Consider the following 23,273-nt stretch of genomic DNA (forward strand, 5'->3'; position numbering starts at 1 on the left):
AAGCGAAAGGATTGCCGGAGCCCAGCAGGTCGAGGCTGCGGTGGCCGGGAGTGGCCACTGCACTCCAGTCTGGACGACAGAGTGAGACTCCTACTCAAAAAAAAAAAAAAAAAGCAAAGAAGAAGAAAGGAAAGGGAAAGATACAACTAAATCAGTTTGCGGGAGAGTTCTTTACAGCTGATCTGAAATCATCCAACACTGGGGCTTAGCAGGAAGAGGTAAAACAGGTGTCAGCCCGTGTGTAGGTGAGAAATCTCCTTGGCAGAAGGATATAAAATTTGTCTCCTGGGAAATACGAGTAAAAATCATACTGCCACTCCTACAGGGGTGACAGCAAGAGGTCCAGTCCCTCAAGAGTTGGTTCCAGAGGAATATGGGTTTTCATTTACCGTAAGTGAGGGAAAGAATAATGGACCCGTACAATCCTCTACCCCAAGATGGGGGATGAAAATATGTGTGTGTGTGTGTGTGTGTGTGTGTGTGTGTGTGTGTGTGTGTATGTGCAGGCATGCGTGCAGTCACACACATGTGCATGCATACATGTAGGAGTATGTGTGTGCAGGTGTGTGTGAGTACACATACATGTGATATGTGTGTGTGTAGAGGCAGGATGTGTGTGTGCTTGTGTAGAGGGAGCATGAACAATCCATCTCATTTCTCTCTTTTCTCTTTCTGCCTACTGTCCCTCCACCAAATCTCTGGCACCGAGTGTATAATTTAATGTATAATTTAAAGTTTAAGCATGGCATATGGGCAAGAGAGAGGTAAAGCAGGTTGGCTACATATTACGTAGGCTAGCTGAGAAGGCATTCTGCATTAGTGAGTGATTCTCTGCAGAATGAGGATGACAAAGGATTAGAGATCGAGGTAGAGAAGAAGGTGGTGGCATCAGAATGACCTGGGGAAAGGCTTTCCAATCTCTCTAGGCTTTCTCCCCTCTCCCTTCCTCCTTGAGATTCTAACTTGACCCTGAGGAGATATGCTTAATTCCCTTCTCCCCGCTCCACACACACACAATCATAGCTGCAACAAGTCACTGCTACTGATTTGCTGATGTGGAATAAAAGAGTGAGGATCTCAACACCAATGTCCTTTCCAGCTCTAGGACTATAAGACACAGTTTCTATCACTGATATACTTGAAAATTAAGGAAACACATGTGAGATGACCCAGGGACAACAAAAGGCAATTCTACAAAGCTTGTGGCAGAGTAGACGGAGAATATGGTAGAGCTAATCAGGAATGGCTTTTGGAAGAAATAGGCATTGAGCACAGATTTTGCCTTGATGCATGGATTTTGGAATGAGGGGGAGGTAAAGAAGTGTGCTGGGGACAAGCCATGTGCCAGGTGGCAGCAGCATCTGGAAAGGACAGCGAGAAGGACAGCAATGATGCAAGGCCAGTGCCAGACCAGACTGACTTAGTTAAGTGGAGCCAGCAGACCTCGGGCTGCAAAAGGCAGCAGAGCCGAAGCTCACAGTGTCTGTGGAGTCACCACTGGCTGTAAAGCAGGGGAATGCTCGAATAAATCACGTTCTCCAGGAAGCTCTTTCAGATGATGGTGCCCAGAACAGGTCAGAGCAGACAGACTTTACAGAATGTCAACAGTACATAGGCTATCCTTTTTCTGCCACTTGTTCTCCCTGCCCATATTCACATATGCATTTGCACAGAAAAGGGGATCTTATTTTTTAGATTCTCAACAAGGTATAAGACAATCACTTCCCACCCTCGACCCCCAGCTCAACTACATACAACACACAAAAAAATTAAGAGTTCAGACGAAAGTATTGCAAATTATCCTGGGGAGTCTTCTCACTGGTTAGGTGAAACAGATCAGTAAAGGGTAAATTAGAGGACAAGAGCAGCTATGTGACACCATCCCAGGTGATCCCTGAGCAGCAGAGAAGCCAGCAGAGGCTCTAATACCTTCTCAGGCTCCCTCTTTCAAGGGATGCTGGAAGAAGGGTTTTTGTGGATTACATGAAGTTGGTTACAACATCTAGTCTCACCTGAATTGTTTCGTGGTTATCACTTCATGTCAAATCTCTTCTGCTTAATAAAGTCAGTGCTTCTCAGAGCCATTATTTCACTTGACTAAAATGTACCTAAGTCACTCAGGAAACTTATTTCAAGTATTAAACCAGATTAAGTATGACTAATTCTTAATGAGGATACCAACAGTTTTCCAAAATAAATAAATAAATAAATAAACAGTAAGAATCATGATATTTCTTAAATCAAATATCAAAATTCATATTTCCCTACATACTAAATAGAAAGAAGACTAATTATTGAGTAGGGATATTTCTCAAAGTTAGTCTTTGAAAGACTACTGTCAATCCAGGTTGAAAGAACAAAATATACCTTTTCACTATCTTTATTAAAGTAGTGCTGACTGGGCAACCCCTTCAGGTCCCCTCCCACTGTGGGAGCTTTTCTTTCCTCTCAATGAATCCTGCTTTCTAAAAGAAAAAAAAAGGAGCACTTTTTGGAAACTTCAGTTAAATTTAATTTGTTATTAGGGTAGGTGAATCATAAATGCTATACCTTTAAAAAGCATTTTCAGGGAAATTTACTTTTTTAAAATTTCAACCTTGTAGGCAAACCCTTGAAAACACTTGAAAATTTGTATACAAAAACACAAAGGAAGAAATGACACCTAAGAAAGACTAATGAGCCATCAGTAACACTCTAAAGTCAATCCTGAGGTGTTATCTGATTTTTCAGGAGGCTACTTGGCCCAAGGTATGCTCAGTTTTTGATGGTGCATTTCATGCTTCTACTTTTTTTTTTTTTTTTGAGTTGGAGTCTCACTCTGTCACCCAGACTGGAGTGCAGTGGCTGCTCCCGGCCACCGCAGCCTTGACCTGCTGGGCTCCAGCGATCCTTCCACCTCAGCTTCTACTTTTGATTTCCACATTCCACATCATCCATTAAGCTTTCTCTCTGAATCCCAACCAGTGCTTGTATCAGGGATGTGTACTTTATGCCTAGATAACACTTATAGGTGTATTATTGAGACATCTTTTGTCTCTGCTGCTCCGTGAGTGGATTCAGGGCATGGTGCATATCTCCCCTAACTTCCACAGAGATCATCCAATTAAGTCTGTTAAATGAATGAGTAGCATTTAGAGAGCAAGTACGAATCTTACTGCAAAGTCTGATGTGCAAGAAACAGCTTATTTCCCTGTTGTCAATACCTCGGCTTACTTTGTGTTCTACCAATCAGGAAGCTCTGCTTTCCTGGGACTGCTCAAGCAAGGCTACCATACGGTTCTGAGATGTATGTGCTGGCACAGTGGCAAGGTCTGGGCTGCAGGTTGCCTCTGTTCTCCAAGTCTTCTCACATGCCTTCTCTTGACCATCATCAAATCTAGTTGTCACATTCGCTCCCCTACTTACTGGACATTGGCAGCATTCCACATCATCAGATGCTTCCTCCTTGAATCATACTCCTGCCTTGGCTTCCATGATCCATTCTCTCCTGGTTTTTGTTTCTGGGTACCCCTTTCTTGCTTTTCTGTTCACCTCTCTCTACCTAATCAAGTGCCATAGTTCTCTGAGATGATATTGAATTGTCTACTCTATCCCTGGGCAATTTCAAACTCAATCAAAAATGGTATCACTGGCCCAGAGTCTTCTATGAGCTCCCAACACACAAGAACCTCTGATGTGATATCTTCATTTCAACATCTTAAAGACAGCTCAAATGCAACACTGCCATAACCACATAGTTGTATGGACTAGGACCTCCACCAAGTGTGCAGCTGTACAGAATGGGACCTTCACCCTTGTAGTTTGGAAAGGCATCTTCACCCATGCCATCATAAGGAATGGGACCTTCCCCCATGCCATTGTATGGAATGGGACCTTGACTTATGCCACTGTGTGGCATGGCACCACCACCCACGCTGATGTAGGAGTCATCAAGTTTCTCTTTCCCTCACCCTCAATATTCAATCCCTCACCAAATCCTGAAAACTTTACCTCTGAAATTGTCCTTAAAGAGTAAAGTTCTCTCGTTCTCTATTCCTACCTCCCAAGCTAAACCACCACCATCATCTGATCTGGACCAGAGCAATGGACTCCATTGCCTTCCTGCCCTGATTAGTGTTCTGCCATCAGATGCCCACATTAGCCTCCCAGGTTCTGTCACTCCCTGATTACAATCCTCCCTCAACAGCTTTCCAGTGTTCTTAGGATAAAGACCGGCATCTTGATAGGCCCAGGAGTGGTCCTGCCCTGCCTATCCTCCAGGACCATTTCCCCCTAACTCCCCCTAGCTCTCTGCACCCCACTGTCCCTAGTTGCCACCATGTTTCTCCCAGCACTGCAGTGAATCTCTACACAGGTTTTTTTCTTCCTTTATAGAAACACTCTCCACCCTCTCCTTTTCACCTTTTTAACTACTCACGTCCTTTAAACCCCAGTCCCATCTCCTCAGGGAAGGCTTCCTCATCACCCCCAGAGCAGAACAAAACCCTCTGCTTTACATTTTCCTAGCAGCACAAACCTCTCCTTCTCAGCGTTTATTTCCATTGTAATCTCACCCTTATTTGTGAGATCATGTGATGAATGCCAGCCACCTCTTCCACTAGAGTGCGTGTCAGCTCAGATATGAAAAGGACTTGACTGTCTTCCTCACCACTGAATCATCAGCCGTTGGCACAGTGCCTGACACTTGACAGATGCCCATTAACTGTGGCAAATGAACATTCTTGACAGAAGAGAACAATATTAAGGAGAAAATTGGCAATGCTTTTATAAGCAAAAACACCAACGGCAGCACATTAAAGAAGCAAAAACAACTCAGACTATTTTTCTAACTTTCGTTCTGCCATGAGAGTAGGGAGTCACACAAGGCGATCAGGTGTGGCCCATGTCATAGCTGTTGGCCAGCATTAGAGATTGAGTACTGGACAAATGTACATGGTAGTCAAAAGAGATTGCCTGGGTTCACATTACCCCACACTAACAGAGTGGTGAGAATGGGATGGAGGGTCTGCTGGCCCCAGTGAAAGAAGAGCAATCATTAGCTCCCTGCCCCCTCCCCGCCCGGCTCCTCCCCCACCCAACCTCACATTAGCATAATCATAAGCACCAACAACAAAATCTTACTGGGTGCTGACTTTGTGCCTAGCACTGGACAATGGAACTTACACACATGATTGCACATGAGCTGCATAATTAAACTGCAGGGTCGCTATAACTGTCCCCAGAGCACAAAGCAGGAATACCAGGTTTCAAAGAAATAAATAACTTTCCCAAGACCAAATAGCTAGTATGTGAAAAAAAACCACGATTCAACCTTAGGGCTGTCTGTCTCCAAAGCCATCAATGCACCCCTGCTTCGCATGCTGGTGCTGCTGCTGCTACCACTGCTGCAGGAAGAAAGACACAAAGGAAGCTACAAGCAGCCGAAGCCCACTGGCCATGGAGGAGATACATAGCTGGTGACTACACTCAGTCCAAAGGCAGCCTTAACAGCCCTGGTCATCAAGGAGGGCAGAGCAGCCAGAAGCAGCAACAGCAAAAGCCCAGCAAACGTTCTTGTGGCATTTGTTGCACACGAGAAGCACATCAAAAAGCTGTAGGCCTGAAGAAAAGGTTTCCACTGTGGGGTCCAGCCCTGCTCCAGGACCATCACTGAGAGCCCGGGGTCCCAGGACTCACTGGCAGGGAACAACATAGAGCAAATGGAGCTGAATTCTAGTCCTGATGCTGGTCGACTTTTAACCAGACATGTTTGGTTTTGTCCCCACTATGGAATTATCCTATAATCTTCCATCACTACACTAGTGGCCAGAGAAACCCTTGGTAAATATAAGGCAAATTTGAACCTGTGTTTAAAGAATACCCAACTTGGGAAAACATATACATAAGTTGCTGGATTCCTTAAAATAATCAACTCCTAGAGATGCTAAGAGTTTCTTTGTTTGTTTTAAATAAATGACTCATTACTTGACAAAGAGGCTTAGGAATCAGATATAGGAGGAGGGACCTGAATTGTTTTTTGGAAGGTAGGCCCCTTGTACTAGGTAAGTGTTCTAGGAACTCATCAATATCAGTGTACCAGCTGGCGTTGTTGTGAGAGGCTGCATTCGGCTTCAGTGAATATATATATATATATATATTTTTGAGATCTTTTCAAAGCATTTGCCCATTTCATGACGGGCGATTTACGAGTGCACCTGCCCACAATGTGCTGAGTGTTCAGCAGTTTTTGACCAAAAATGGCAGAATCCCCATGCCCCACCCTTCCTATTCACCCGATCTCACCCTGAACAACCTTTTTTTTTTCTGTTTCTCAGGATAAAAAAAGTTCTCAAAGGAAACATTTTGTCAATGTGGAAGAGGTGAAACAAAAAACAAACAGCAGAAGCACTAAAAGGCATCAAAATGGATGAGTTCAAAACTGCTTTGAGCAGTGAAAAATGTGTCTTGATAGGTGTATTGCATCAAACAGAAAGTACGTTGAAGGTGACTGAAGTTTAAACACGTGAGAAATAAATACACAATTGTGGATAAATTCTGGGTTTTGGGGGGGTTCCCTTTGTACATAAGACTAAATGTTACCTAGAAATCAGTATTTCCTGAAAATTTGTTTATTTACAGAGACTGAAATAGAGAGATGGTTCACATTGGGAAGAATTAGATGGCAGGTGGGGAAATGCTTTTTGAAGCTGGATGTGGCGGCTCATGTCTGTAATCCTAGCACTTTGGAAAGATGAGGTGAGAGGACTGCTTGTACCCAGGAGTTCAAGATCCGCTTGGCAACATAGTGAGACTTAATCTCCACAAAAAATAAAAAAGTAAGCCAAGCATTGTGGGGAGTGCCTGTAGTCTCAGATACTCAGGAAGCTGAGACAGGAGGATCATCTCAGCCCAGGAAGTAGAGGATGCAGTGAGCCATGAAAGGGAGAAAGAGAGAGAGAGAGAAAAAGAGAGAGAGAGAAAGGGAGAGAAATAGAGAGAAAGAGGGAGGGAGGGAGAGAGGGAAAAAGAAATGCTTTTTCAGACTAATTAAGCCATGAGTCTTAAAAAAATCACTGAACGTTTGTAGAAAGGAGAGTGACACGATGGAATCCATGTTTCTAAAGATATTACTGACAGCAGTCCAGAGGAAGGAATGGAAGGAAAAAGAAAGTGGCACAGAGAGACCGTAAAGAAGCTGAAGTGCTGAGGACCCAAGGCAGAAGGGCAGCTGTGACGATGGAGAGCAGAGAAGGACACATGAAACAGTGGAAGGAGACACAAAGAGGCCCTGATGACTAAATACTGAGGCAGGAGTAAATGCTGACTCATGTGTTACTGAGTGAAGAAACCATGGAATCATTTCTAAATAGAAAAGGTGTGAGGAGTCAACTCATCCTCCCCAAGAGGCCAGGGCAGGGGAGACTCTCCCAGAAGTCCACAGGATTGTCACCCAACAGACACACCCAGATGGAGTATGGGCAGCCATACATACATCCCTTTCCCATTTCTGCCCAGTTTTTGCAAATCTTGACACACTTGTCATCCGCAAATAAGGTCAGAAGTACAGGAAATATGGTAATATTTGAATTTTATGAGGGGGAACCCGCAAAAACTAGAATTATCTTTGGGAGGGCGGGTCCTTAGAAGTACAGGCTTTCCCCAATAGGTGAGTGTTCTAGAAACCTATGGGCATCTGTGTACTAGCTAGCACAGTGGTGAGAGGCTGTGTTTGGTTTCAGTGGATTTTTTTTTTTTTTTTTGGAGATTCTTTCTACCCATTTGCCCATTTCATGATGGGTGATTTACACAAACAACCTACCCACACCATGCTGAGTATTCAGCAGTTCTTGACCAAAAAAATCATGACTCCTGTCCCCTACTCTCCCTATTCACCTGATCTCACCCTGAGCGACATTTTTGTTTCTCAGATGAAAAAAATCCTCAAAGGGAAATAAATGTCTTGCTGGCATGGAAGATGTGAAACAAAAACGGGGGAAACACTAGAAAACATCAAAACTGACGAACTCAAAACTGTTCTGAGTAGTGGAAAAAGCATCTTGACCGGTATGTTGCATCACACAGAGAATACTTTAAAGGTTTCAACATGTAAAGATAAATATACAATTTTTAATACATAAATTGCAGGTTTTTTGGGTCCCCTTTGAATACACATATACAGCTCCTATAAGCGAAGCACTGTACTAAGTTCTAGCAACACAAAGGTCCTAAAAGACTAACATGCAAATGTCTAGAAATGGCATATTTACCAGTGCAGCATGCCAGAGGTTACCTAGGTTGCCATGGGAGTGGGGAATAACCACAAATGGGAACAAGGAAACTTTCTGGGATGACAGAAACATTCTAAAACTGAACTGTAGTGATGGCTGTACAACTCCACACATTTACTAAAAGCTAGTGAAATGTACTCTATAATGGGTGAACTTTAATGGCATATAAATTTCCCCTCAGTAGAGTGGCTTTTAAAAAGTGATGAGATGGCTCAGCCTGTAATCTCAGCGCTTTGGAAGGCCAAGGCAAGTGGATTGCCTGAGCCCGCAAGTTCGAGACCAACCCAGGCAACCTGGCAAGACCTCGTCTCTACAATAAAAAAAAATAAAAAAAAATAAAAACTATCTGGGCGTAGTAGTGCTCACCTGTAGTTCCAGCTACTTGGAAGGTTGAAGTGGAGGGATCGCCGGAGCCCAGCAGGTCAATGCTGGGTGGCCATGAGTGTGCCACTGTACTCCAACCTGGGCAACAGAATGAGACTCCAACTCAAAAAAAAAAAAAAAAAACGATAAGAGCTGTGGAAAAAAAAATAATACAGGGTATCTGAGAATTGACAGCTGAATTAAGAGTGGAGGGGTGGGGGTGGTGGGTGGGTTGCAATGTTAAGTGGAGGGATCACAATGGGCTTCATTGAGAAGATGACATGTGAGCAAAGGCTTGAAGGAGGTGGGGCAGTGAGCCCGAGGACAGACAGGAGGAAGAGCATCCCAGGCAGAGGGAACCATGAACTGTGACGCACAGGTTCCCAGGCAGAAAAGGAGGTCTGTGAGACCAAGGTAGGAATGGACATGAGATTGGGAGACAAGAGGAGGCCCTATGGTGAAGTTGCTGCTTCTTGGGATGGAGCAAAGAAGTAATATAGCCTCACATATTTCAGAAGGATCTTTCTGGCTGCTGTGTTGAGAAGAACCTACAGGAGGCAGAGGAGGCCAGCTGGGAATCTGCTGTGGTGACTTAAGCAAGAGGTGGTGCTGACTGGAACAAGAATGGTATTGGAAAGCGGTGAGGAATGGTCAGATTGTGGATGTGCTTTGAGAGTGGAGACAACAGAATTTTCAGACTGCTTGGATATGGGCTGTAAGAGGAAAAGTGAAGGGTGATTCCAAGGTTTGGGGCCTGAGCAACCAAACATGCTCAGAGGAGTCTCTGGATAAGGCAAGTTTGGAAGAAAAAAATTTAAGGTAGGGTGCGGTAGCTCATGCCTGCAATTCCAGCACTTTGAGAGGCTGAGGTGGGAGGACTGCTTGAACCCAGGAGTTTGAGACCAGCCTGGGCAACACAATGAGACCTCATCTCTACAAAGAATAACAAAAAATTAGTGAGGCGTGGTGGTGCATGCCCGTAGTCCCAGATACTCAGGAGGCTGAGGTGGAAGGATCACTAGTGCCCAGGAGGTTGGGGCGGCAGTAGTTATAATTGTGTCACTGCACTTCAGCCTGGGCAACAGAGCAAGACCTTGCCTCAAATAGATAAGATGATAGATAGATAGATAGATAGATAGATAGATAGATAGATAGATAGATAGATAGTACACATAGAGAATTTTGCTACTAAGCTATATGTGCCAAAATAACTTCACATGTTTATTTTTAGAGACAGTCTTGCTCTTTTGCCCAGGCTGGAGTACAGTGGCATGATCATAGCTCGTTGCAGCCTCCAACTAGTGGGCTAAAGTGATTCTCACACCTTAATCTCCACTAGACTACAGGTGTATGCCATCACAGCTGGCTAATTTTTTTGTTTTTGTTTTTAGTTTTTCAGAGATGGGGGTATCGCTTTGCTGCCCAAGTTGGTCCCAAATTCTAGGCTTCAAGGAATCCTCCCACTCTGGTTGCCCAATGTACTGAGATTACTGGCAAGAGCCACCGCGCCCTGACCTTAGTGACTTTGCTTTTTAAAGGCTGCCTTCACTATGGGGTAGGTTTCTTTCTTCAATACATGCATTAGTTGAGGTATTTTAGAGAAATAGATGGACATGCAAAATGTAGACATGTCTATTTAAAATCTTGCTTCTTAGGCTTCTTTATCCTTAGTTAAAGGATTACTGAATAGCTTATTTTCTTATAACTTCCTAATTGCATTTCTAATGATGTTAGCCCTAACCTGCTTGGAAAAGTCCTCCTGCTGGTCCAAGCCAACCAGTAAAAAGTGCAGTGAAACCAAATGGCAGCCAGTCAGCCCCGAGTGATCTCCTTAAGGGGACTGGCTGAGCTGAGACAAAGCCCATGAATGTTGGGAAAAAGTAATGAACTCCACCTTCTATGACAGAGCAAATTAAAGAAGTGTCACACAGAGGATCAAAATTCAAGATCAATTTCTCTTGAGGTTTATTTCTCCTTAGGAGAGACTGTACAGAGATGAAGTTAAAAAGAGTCATACTCTCTTCTAAAGATTTAAATCATACCTACTGTCATTTCATGACGTAAAATACAGGTTCTCCTTTCTTTCACTTCTAGATCTATATACATGTGTTTGGTTCTCTCATTTATTCTGCACATTTGGCCACCGAACTTCTCTATGCAGTCATTACCGTGAATACACAAGTTAGAAATACACATTAGACTCAGCAGCTGTGCCCAAGGCTATTACTTCCTATAAATTGGCACAGATGGCCAAAAAGATGATTTTGGCAGAGTGGCCAAATGCTAACCACCTAATGATGCTGCAGGCTCAAAATCAACTGACGGCAAATGCAGTTTCACAGATAGCGTTTTCTCTCTCCCTCTCCTCTCTCCTCCTCCCCCTCCTCTCTCCCTCTGTCTCTCATCTCTTAGTCTGTCTCCCCTCTCCTCTCTCCCTGTTTCTCTTTTCTCCCTTTCTTTCCCTCTCTTCTCTGTCTCTCTTGTCTCCCCCTCTCTCTTCCTCTTTCCTTCTCCCTCTCCTCCTTCTTCCTTCTCCTCCCTCCTCCTTCCCCTCTCTCTTTTTTCTCCTGTCCTTGACATAGAAGGTAGAAGACCCCAGCCTAACTCTAATTTGCCAATGTTCCACACATAACATTTTTTTCCACCTAATTTTCTGGATGGGAAAATGGAGCTCAATAAAACAATTCCAGCTCTGAAATGGTCATTCTTCAGGTCAAAAGACTTTTTCTTCAACTCAAAAATATTATTAAGTATTAAAAACTTTCCTGCAATAGGAATTTAGCTGGCTTGTACCTACCTCAACATCAGGGAAGCCATCATAACAGTCATAATAATAATTAAATTACCACAGATGGATACAGCTAAGTAAGGATCTAGCCTTCTCTCATATATTCACACACCACAGGGTGTGTCTCCTCTTAAAATTACAATCAAGCAACATCCAGCACATGGAACCGTGATCCTTGCTACAGATGTCTGAAATTCATGTAGACTTTCACAAGTTGTCTAATGGCAAGGCTTCTTTTGCCTCTTATCTAGACACTGGTACTTAACAACTGCAGAGCTCCTCAAAATTCCTAATTTTCAAAAAGTACATTTTGAACCCTCCCAAAAATAAAGAAGAAACCACAGTAAGAAATTGTCGCCTCTCTGCTCCCCAAATCCTACCCATCTGCATGACCCTGTAGCAGTTCACTATGGTCTTGGCAATCAATGACTGGTAAGATTTCAGCCACAGTAGAAATGGCATTCACCATGGCTTATATAACACCATGCAATCACTATCAATGCTCTAAATCTAAGACAGTATAAATACAAAGCATCTGATTTTCTCTGACGTAGAAATGTACATTTTAAATCAACCTAACTACTATAAAACAACATAATGAGGACATTTATAAGGATCCTCTCTGCAACAATCCATCTGATTAGATGTCCACAAATTTGAATAGAAAACCATAACCTCTGTTTCAGTGGTAGGGATGTTTATCACACATCATTACTTCTTTCCAGATGGGGCACCTGGTTGGTAGAGAATTATCTGTGTTGTTTAAATGTCCACCGAGTATCTAGAGAGTTGTGACCTTAACTTGTTATTTTTCATTATTGCTATTAAGTCTGAATAATAAGAAAGCTGAGGCCCAGATCCAGGTGGCATGGCTGGTGCTTAGGAGGTGGGAATAAAAAGCAGAATGTAAGCAGGTCACTGTGCTCCAGATCAGACCACGGCTCCCAAATTAGACCTATAATCAGAATCACTCAAGGAGGGTTTCTCAACACACAAATGGCTCAGCACCCATGCAGATTCTCAAACAGTAAGTATAGAGGATTTAGCAATCTATATTTTTAAAACAGCTCCAGGTTGTTCTAAGGATCAGCCTGGTTGCAAAGCTTTAGATTGCACTTATTTGTAGAACAGTGGTAAATAAATAATTGTCTAAAGCAAGAGCCTAGAAAGGCCAGTCAAAGCAATAACAGGGCACTCAATATAAGCAGAGCACTTTTTTTTTTTTTTTTTAGTTGGAATCTCACTCTGTCACCCAGGTTGGAGTACAGTAGCACAATCATGGCTCACTGTAGCCTCAACCTCCCAGGCTCAAGTGATCCTTCTGCCTCAGTCTCCCAAGTAACTGGGACTACAGGCATGCACCACCACACTCAGCTAATTTTTAAAATTTTCTATAGAGATGAGGTCTCACTATGTTGCTCAAGCTGGTCTCAAACTTCTGGGCTGAAGCAATCCTCCCACCTCGGCCTCCCAAAGTGCTGGAATTCTAGATGTGAGTCACCGTGCTCAGTTGTGAGCACTTTTTAAATATATCTAATTTTATTCTCATGAATGGTATAAGAAAAGTAAGATCCTTCATGTTATCCCAATTTATACAGGAGACTTAGGTACAGAATTCTGAAGTCAAGATAACTCCCTTCAGAGTAGAAACTCAAAGAAACTGATTCCACCTGCCCTCGCTCTCCCAATTCAGGCACTGTGTCCACCACCAGCTGTACCTTAATCCACAGATATACTACCAGTGAGGGATATTTAGTACTGATCTGTGACCCAAGAAGCCATAGGTGAGTGCTGCCTTAAGACAAGGTCTTATTAGCTCTGGCACTGCCCTCAAGAGGTCTCAAGACTGGCCAAGGAGGGACACGTGGCTGGCTCTTGGGAAATGACCCTCTGTCCTGACTAAGATACTGGTAGGTGCTGTGCCACCACACAGAAAGATCCTCTCCTGAAACCGTCAATATGCTCTCATCCCTGAGGTCAACCATGAGGTTCCTGATACAAGGGGAGAGGCACTGCATACTTTCTCAATAAAGTTCTTGAGAGCAGTGATGCCTGGGCTTCCTAAACATCTCAGGCAACAGTTGGTCAATGACATGAAGGGCTCACTTAATGTGAGATGCAGAAGGTCTTCTTGTATCCTTGCCTCTGTCCCTTCATCAAACAAAGGAATAGGATACCAAAAGCTGCTGACTGAGGCATTGTAAGTTTCCACATGAACAAAAAAGGGATGGCAACAGAACTCTGAAGCAATCACAGGCTATGGATTTCCAAGAAGGGGTCAAAATAGAGGAAGTAGAAGTTCTCTGGGAATGCAGTGCCCCAAAGGAAAAATACAGTAATCAAGATATATTTAGAGCACGTATTTATCGAGGTCTGGGAACATCATGCCACATGAGGTCCAGCGTAAAGTATGTCCTTATTATCCAAGGCATTATCGTGAGGGTGGAGTGATACTACTACATAGTTAAACCATCTCACTAACTCCTGTCCCAATTCTGTGCTCACCAAACCCTGACCCACTAGGAGAAAATGTGCTGGCCAAAACACTCCACCCACATCTTCAAATCCCGTGGCAGTTACAAATACAGACTATATTAATATTCTAAGTCAAGTCAAGTAATAAACTGTAATGACAACAATTTGCCTCCAGACTTCTGATGAGCAGCAGTGATAGGACAGCAGGAAACACAGAAGTCAAAAATCGACAACTTTGCAAAAGATTACAAGGTCAGAGAAGATAAATCTATCAGAAAACCCGATAGATGACACCAAGATTCACAGATTAGAATTTCAGTAAGAAGACAAGTTAAATGCTATGTAAAAACACCCAAGGGCTGTACATGAGTTTCTCAAATGACATCTGCTCAATTAGAAGGCCCCATCCGTAGGTGATATTAAATACCTCCAAGAAATGATAAATAGCTTGGGCCCAGAGCTAAAGAAGATAAGCTATGCACAAATTAAATCAGACTGTAGGTAATTAATGTTTTCATAGAAGAAAAAAATCCAAAATCTTGATTCCCTATTCTGCTTTGACTTCGCAAAAAAAAACAATCAGCCATATCGGCTCAAGGACATCAGGCTGGGAAAGACTAGTAAATCTTTACACAGCCAAAGGGTTATTTGATTATATCTACAACACTGCCTGTCACAAGAACAGCATTTAAGAAAAAAAACAAAAACAAAAAAACGGCTCCTTTCAGAAAATGTCACGCAGAGAAGATGAGGAGGCAAATCAAAAAGAGACTCTATCAAAATAAGTCTCTTCCACTCAGATATCTACCTCAATTATGAACCTAAATTTCCAAAATAATAACCGCAGCTGTCACTTGGAGAGTGGCTGGGAACAAACCCAGTATCTTCAAATTTAGAGTAGGCTTTTTTTCTTAGTTATATGATTTGATAACTTTGCTGGTCCCTGAATGTAATGCAGACACAAGACCTGGCACTGATGTCATCTTGGCCACTACATTTTTCATCCTAGAATCTATACCTCACTGCAATTAATATCCACTACAATTTACTTTTTTAATGTGTTCATTTCTAGAGTCAAAGAGTAAAGAAATAAGTTCAGGGTTTTCTGGCATTGACTAATGATCACAATACATGTCTTTCTTATTTTATATATAAACCAATGCTACTTACCAACTATTAAAACCATATCTAAATTATGAAATTTAAAAATATATATTTAAAACACTGAAACAAATAAATACATGCATGCCAGATATAAGTAGAGCACATTTAGTACAAGAAAAAGTATTTTCAGCCAGTCTCGGTGGCTCAGCCTGTAATCCCGCGCCTTTGGGAGGCTGAGGTGAGTGGATTGCCTGAGCCTGAGGGTTCTAGACCCCTCTGGGCAACTTGGCAAGACCTCATCTCTACAATAAGTAAAAAAAAATTAGCCAGGTATGGTAGCGTGCACCTGTATTTCCAACTACTTGGAAGGCTGAGACGGAAGAATCGCCAGAGCCCAGCAGGTTGAGGCTGCGGTGACCGGGAGCGGCCACTGCACTCCAGTCTGGGCGACAGAGTGAGACTCCAACTCAAAAAAAAAAAAAAAAAAGAAAAAAGAAAAAGTATTTTCTTTAAGGATGTGCTTTCCATGTGTAATCCACTGTATGATAAAAACAGAACTTAGCTTGGTCTATGGTTTTCTAAAATTAACAACTCAGCCTAACTTCCTACAAATGTTCTTTGTTATCACCAGTGTGGTGAGCTGCCAGTGATTCCCCAACTATCTGGGTTACCCCTAAGCCCGTAAACTGGGGGTAGCCTCAAAAAACGTCATGATACACTAGCCTCATGTGCATGCCTAGGTCAACAGAGACCCAATTTATACTTAAATGTAGAACAATTACCCTGCCACTTTAGAAAGTGAGGAGTTGGCCAGGAGTGGTAACTCACACCTACACACTGGGAGGCAGAGAGGAAAGGAATAACTGAGCTCAAGGGTTTGAAATCAGCCCGGGCAATTTGGCAAGACCTCATCTCTACAAAAAATCAAATATTAGCCAGGTGTGGTGGCACGTGCCTGTAGCTCCAGCTACTTGGAAGGCTGAGGCGGAAGGATCACCTGAGCCCTGCAGGTCAAGGCTGCGGTGGCTATAAGCCTGTCACTGCACTCCAGCCTGGGCGACAGAGTGAGCTCCAACTCAATAAATAAATAAATAAAAATAGAAGGTGAGAAGTTGCTGGTAGGAGTGGGGAAGGGGTAACATTGTGGTGCAGAGGGAAAAAAAGAAGAAGAAAACCAGATTTAACTAAAAAGTATTCTCTTTGGGAAGATTTTAATCCATCTGACTTAAAAGAGAATTTGAGGTGTGTTTTCTTTGAGCATGGTGAGTTTTTGACCTTTTCATAAAATTTGCATAATTCAGCATGAAGGGAAACCCCTAGTTGTCTAGAAAGATGTTAGGCAACTAGAAATTGACCTTGCAGAAAGGCTAGCAGGTCTGTACCCACCAGATACTTGGTGCTGCTATTATTAATTGCACAGCAGACATAAGAGGCAGCGCTGTGCTTTCTGCAGATGTGGACCGCTGAAGAGATCCTATAGTAGAGCCCAGAGAACTGCTTAGACAGAGGGAAACAGGCTGACCCTCCCTCCTTTTCCCTGTGGCCAGGCTGGTGCTCCAGGAGCTGCAGAAAAGAGAGAGTAGTGGCTTGCCAGAGAGGAAAGACATCAGGGATCCCAAGATATGCATCCTTCTCCCTGGGAGAGCCCACCCAGGCAGCATACTGCCTCGCTAAAAGCTCCATAGCATGAAGAGGCTAGGCTTCTCTCTAATGCTGGTGCAACAGATTAAGACATTCTTTGTAGTGCAGGACATTTAAATGGATTCTACCATCATTTTGAAGCAGGTATGGGAAGAAGGGAACAGAGAGAGGCAAAGGAAAGGAATTAGTAAGTACTGAGTTGTTATTATGCACCAGGCATTGAGCTAGGTGTTTCTATGCCTATCTTATTTAATCTTAAAATAGCCCTATAATCTAGGCAATAGAATTCCCATTTTACAGATGAGGAAATTGAGATCTAGAAGGGATATGTAACTGGAGTGAATCACAGAGCCAAGAACTATCAGGTTAAGAATTCAAATCCAGGCTTCAAACCTTGTGTTCTTCCAGTTATGCCATGCTACCTTGCACTTTCGATTGCAGAACTAAAAATCACACATAATAAGGCTTCCAAAGTAATGACTTGAAATGAGGTACCAGAACTTGTATCATAAAAAATTGCAAAATGCCTCCTCCACTGCTCTATTGTCTGCACCATTAGCATCATGTGTTCTCATCGAATCAGCCAGAACGGGACTACTTATTCCATCCTGTGTGCCAAACCGGTTGTATCGTCTGGTTGGCGAAGTGGGGATAGTCCTGCTTCTAAGTAACTGAGAACTGGCTCGTCTGGCATGGAAAGTAGAATATATGATGCCTCAAATAAACACGTAGGAAGATGTTGTCAAGAGTCCATGCAAACTGCCAAAGACTTTCCTCCTTCATTTAAAAATCATCTCATCAGGCCAGTGATTTCAACCTTGCAAGGGAAAAAGTTATTTTAGACAAATTTACAGCTTTCAATGCTTTTTGCCATATGCAGAACTAATCTGACTCCAAGTCAAGTTTGCAAAACTGTTTTTTAAAATACATAGTTCTTTAAAAAAAAAAAAAACTCACCAAAATTTATAGTGCCATATGTCTAAGTCAAGTTAAATGCATTAATGCATTACAATGTGCATATGAAATAGGGAAAGAACAAAAGAAATATGAAGAAAGTAGAGTCCTCTGTCCTGCTTAGCACCTCTTGGATAAAGATCTTGGCAAGAAGGCTCTGGGAACGAAGGTTCTGATTAGAAATGCAAAGACTAGGTGAGCAAAATGCCAGGAGAAAGGTGAACAAAAAGAATTCTGTCTACTAATTCACAACAAGAGGGAAAGTAAGATGTTCCAGGATAAATTCTGAAGCTCTACTCTGCAGATTGGAAGAAACTCTGAAATAATGAGAACCAGTCATATCAGGAGAGAAGGGGAGTGAGGCGCTGCCTGACAGACACACAGCCACATTTATCTCCATTGTCACCAAAAAGCCCCATTTAATAAGATGGGCTCCTTATATCATTTTTTTCTGTCATATTTCCTATTACTTCCCAAATATATCTGTGAAGAGCAAATCATCATATTGGCTAATATTATAATTGATGGAACTTAGAATCCCTCCAACTTTAAAGTGAATTCCCATCATGCCAAACGTCCCTGGTGCTAGACACTAGACTAGCTATGCCATCTTCCTTTTTATTTCATCCTGTTATCTCGTGGCCATCATGCTAACAGGTATCTCTTCCACCCAGTCCCCATGGACCCAGTACTTATATCCAAGTCTAACTTCCACTTGCTCGTCACATTTCTTTCATACCTCCATTCAGGTAACAAATAAAAAATGCTGACCCAACCAGGCTCAAGAGCATAGCACATTTATCTGCCACCCAAGGCTTCTGTCTGAATTTGAGTATAGCTTTTCAAGTGGCTAACATACAGCTCATATTTCTCCTTACTTGTCCCACAAATAAAAGACATCATCAAAAGTGTATGTAATGGCCATGCACGGTGGCTCACACCTATAATTCCAGCATTTCGGGAGCCCAAAGTGGGAGAATCACTTGAGTCCAGAAGTTTGAGACCAGCCTAGGCAACAAAGCAAGACCCTGTATCTATGAAAAAATAAAAAAATAAGCTGGGTGTGGTGGTGCATACCTGTAGTTCCAGTTACTCAGGAGGCTGAGGCAGAAAGATCACCTGAGCCCAGGAGTTTGAGGCTGCAGTGAGCTATAGTGGCACCACTGCACTCCAGCCTCGGCAACAGAACAAGACCCTGTCTCCAAAACAAAAAAAAAAGGTAACATTAAAATCTCTCTCTGCAAGAGCCTCCTTAGCCTCCAACTCTGACTTTGCTAGAAGTGAATTACCTCTTTTATCATCAAATATGCCAGAATCTTCCCCATTTTTGAAAATCCACATATTTGTCCACTCCAATTGAATGTACATAAAATATTTTTGTAAGCTCTTTCCATAGAAAAGTGATATCAGGCTGGATATGGTGGCTCATGTCTATAATCCCAGCACTTTGGGAGGCCAAGGTGGGAGGATCACTTGAGTCCAGGAGTTCGAGACCAGCCTGGGCAATATAACAAGACCTCATGTCTACAAAAAAATCAAAAATTTTATATATATATGAAAAGCGATAACATAAGAGAAAATCACATGCCAGTCATTAGACTTTAAAAATGCAGACACACCACGAATAGTTCATGAGTATTTACGATGTACTAGTCTCTATAAAGAGAATAAAACACTTGGTTTATCCCTTCACTCTATTTCAGAGTCCTAGAAGAATCAAGACTACATTCTTCAGATTCTCCTCTATGGCTACATCTCTCCTCCTAATCTCCTTCCCCTGTGTGTCTTCCTCCATGCCCTCCCACCTATCCAACATACAGTCCTTCTGCCGCACTCCATCTTGGAGATCATACTTCTTCCCACAGCTTTCATCACCCCTTCAGCTACAATTATCTCATCAATATCAGATATCACCAGCAACATCCTCTCACTCACATTTCCAGCTGACTGGCTGGCAGAACCTCCCATCTTCCAAAGGCTACAAAGATCTTCATTTAATAACATCAGATCCACCCATTGAGTTCCAGTACTAATCCCCTTCCTACACTGAGACTGACTGACCTGATCTCCACAGTCAGAATATTTTTTTACTTTTCCCTGTATCTGCATTTCTGTAGAATCTTTTCCTTCCTTCCTTCCTGAGCTGGGGTCTTTCTCTGTCACCCAGACTGGAGTGCAGTAGCATGATTATGACTCACCCCAGCCTCAACCTCCTGGGCTCAAGCAGTCCCTCTGCCTCAGCCTCCCAAATAGCTGGGAATACAGACATGTGCCACCCACCACCCCCAGCTAATTTTTGTAGAAACGAGGTCTATGTTACCCAGCCTGGTCTTGAACTCCTGGGCTCTGGCAAGCCTCCCAACCTGGCCTCCCAATGTGCTGGGAATATAAGTGTGAGCCACTGCGCCCAGTGAATTTTGCATTTCTGTTGTAACACTGAACACATAACTGCCTCAAAATCACAATTATGTCCATGTCTAAAAGTCTATAACCTGCATTAGGTAACAGAGAAGAAGGGGTATGAAGTGAGAAGAGCAGCTGAGTGTTCAAGGTTTCTTTCATTGGTAGAGCTTTACTTCACAGAGCCTTGGATTCTTCATCTGTAAAATGGAAATAAGATGCCCACTTTGCAGGGAGGTTGTGAAGACAATACCGAAAGCAGCTTGCACACAGGAGAGGCGTGATAAGTGACCACGGCCAGGAGCAGTATGTTCATTTGCTCGGAATCCTCGAGGGCAGAGATGGTATCGCAACAGCACTCAGCCAGGACTTTGTCATAACAATACTAACACCAGCATCGGTCTTTACTAAAGACACAATACAACACACCTCCATGAAATGAAAACTGAAATGCCTTTATTTACTATTAAAGCATCCTTCCAGAGGACGATTTTAGAACAAGAGAACCATTAGAAGTCACTGTTCAAACCTTTTAGCTTTTTTTTTTTAACTACACTTGTTTGGATCAACAAAACAAAAGATGTAAATAAATAACGCTCTTTTCTGACTGCCTGGTTCAGGGAAGGCCACTGGCATCTCTACTGCTCTAGTTGAAACACTAGAAAGCGGCAGCTTCTCTAAACATCTTGACTTCATTATGAGATACCGTTAAGGAGTAAACAGCATTTTCTATGCCAGGGTGCTGGAACTGAATGTCCCTTTGAGTTCCAATTTACATTTGTGTTCCTTTGGCATCTTGCAGTATTCAGTGGTGGGTTTTAATTAATCACCCACCACCGTAAAAAGTTTTCACTGAAAGGCTCAGGGTGTGTCATGTTCTGACCAACATCTTCTTCTTCTTCCTCCTCCTACAATTACAAGGACTCAACTCACTTTGTCTACACTTCTCAGCCCAATGTCTAGAAGAAGAAAAAAATTAAGCCAGGGTCATAAGTAGTTTTAAACTATAAGTGCTCTTGTTTTACCAAATTCAAAATTTTATATTTCAGAGCACTTCATGCTCTTTTATGAGAGAGACCTAGGAATCATCTAAAACAAACTTGGACTTGCTTATGAAGAACGAACATAGAACATTTATTAGAGACTTTAATACTGAAATCAGAAAACTCCAGATTGCTCTTATTATGGTGAATTTATTTGTTTTTTATTAGAGAATAATGGCTTAGAATTGGATGAGGCCTTGGCAGTTATGGATTGCAAATGAGCGGATCTCAGGCCACAAGCCAGATACAACCCAGATACATTATTAGTGTGGTTCTTACAGTTGTAAAATTGAAGGATACTTCATTTTTTAAAAATCCAGAGGTTTCTGTCATCCTTGAAATACTGGCATGCTTTAGAGCCTGGGTAGTAACAATCTGCTGCAGTACAGTAGGAACTGTACCCTTTACAGTGGTTTGCAAGCACCATAACACTCTACCCCTTATGTCTTCCACCAGACCTGCTCCATTCCTTTATCTCACCTGCCACACATTTGAAGTGTGGATACAAGTTTTTAAAAGGGCAATGACGCCTGGATCCAGAAAGAGGTCCCTTCACTAGATCTGTGACCTACAGCAAGGTTTGAGTATTGGGTTCTTCTGTTTTCTTTTTTTTTTTTTTTTTTTGAGTTGGAGTCTCACTCTGTCGCCCAGACTGGAGTGCGGTGGCTGCTCCTGGCCACCGCAGCCTCGACCTGCTGGGCTCTGGCGATCCTTCCACCTCAGCCTTCCAAGTAGCTGGAACTACAAGTGTGTGCGCCTGGTTAATTTTTTGATTTATTGTAGAGATGAGGTCTCGCCAAGTTGCCCAGGCGGGTCTCGAACCCGCGGGCTCAGGCAATCCACTCACCTCAGCCTCCCAAGGCACGGGATTACAGGCTGAGCCACCGAGCCCAGCTTCCTCCGCTTTCAACTGAAGGTAACTTCTTGACCTCACAAGGTTGTTATGAAGATTAAAAAAGAAGTGTATGAAAAGTGCTTTGTACACCATAATGTAAGATGTTTGTCATGATTATTCATCTCTCCGAGCTCTGGGACTTGCATAAATCCCCTCTACCTTGTTCAGTTATTATTTGCCTTCCTTGTTCCTCGTATTATTACACTTTGTATGACACAATCTAACATCTAAATGAGAAGAATTTAATGTATTTCCTGGCTTCACTTAACAAGAGGCAGAAAAGAACAAATAACAAAGGAAAACAAAATGAAGTTCTAAATGCCAGTGGACCTTTACTAGGTCACTTCTGCCTGTGATGAAGGTATGAAATCAGTGCAAGGTGTAATTACTGGATTGCTGATACCTTCAAGTACAAAGTTATAAGTTCACTTACTGGGCATCCAAGACCTCAAAACAAAATCGACAGCCCATATATTAGGGGCTCCCGAGAAATAGAAGCACTGGCCTCTTCTGTGGGCCCCACCAGTGTTCCAGGAAAGAATCCAGTCCACTGGGGAAAAAAATTTACACTTTCATATAAGCTCTAAAAGCTTATAGACGCCAGAGTAGTAAGTCATGGCACACAATTTCTATCTATCTCTGTAGATATAAAAAGTAGCTATATCTCCAAAAAAATAAGAGATTGGAAAGAAAACAGAATCTTCTCAGAAATGGACAGAGCTACAGAAAACTGCCCTTAAATAATGATGCAGGAGATATAAAGGTGCCAGCAAAGATGTATGCCATGAATGCTATCTTGTTACATCAGGAATGAATACGTACTCCTGGTCAATTTACAACAGAAGACCATCCTTTTGTGGGCAACCACAATTAAATCATCTTCTGCTTTTAATGTCAAGATAATCATGCCTCAGTGAACTGCAAAATAAAACTGGAAATAGCGGGAGAGAAGGGATTTAAACTGGAATCAGCTTTCTTTATACGATCCCCAAAACGGGGATCTATGATTCAAGACACAAACCGTTGAAACAATTCATCTGACGAACCCTTTTCAAAGCATGCCATATAGTGCCATTACGCTCTTCTTGAAGTTGAATGAAACCGTCGCCTGAATCCACATTAACGAGTGTTCAAATTCCCACAAAGTCCTCAGTGTCTATTTTATTTTAAAAATGAAAATAAATAACCGCATCAATTAAGCCACCCATTCTTTCAATAGATGTCCCGGGGCTGATGTTTTAAGCAAGTCTCCTTGGCAACCAGGGAGCACAGTACAGATGGGGGGGGGGGCGAAGGGGGAGCAACGCCGGGGTGGGCGGCGTAAGTGACCCGAGTAGTCATTG

The 23,273-nt window shown here is 42.6% G+C and overlaps 1 long non-coding RNA gene across 1 annotated transcript in view; it reads right to left on the reverse strand.

Annotated features, from left to right (window-relative positions):
- Positions 1-23,273, reverse strand: part of LOC110595977 — a 60,455-nt gene that overhangs the window by 36,879 nt on the left and 303 nt on the right. The gene's annotated exons all lie outside the window — the stretch shown is intronic.

Source organism: Carlito syrichta, unplaced genomic scaffold (assembly GCF_000164805.1).
Source record: "Carlito syrichta isolate Samal-C Ts95f unplaced genomic scaffold, Tarsius_syrichta-2.0.1 Scaffold305646, whole genome shotgun sequence".
In the NCBI taxonomy this organism is placed as follows: Eukaryota; Metazoa; Chordata; class Mammalia; order Primates; family Tarsiidae; genus Carlito; species Carlito syrichta.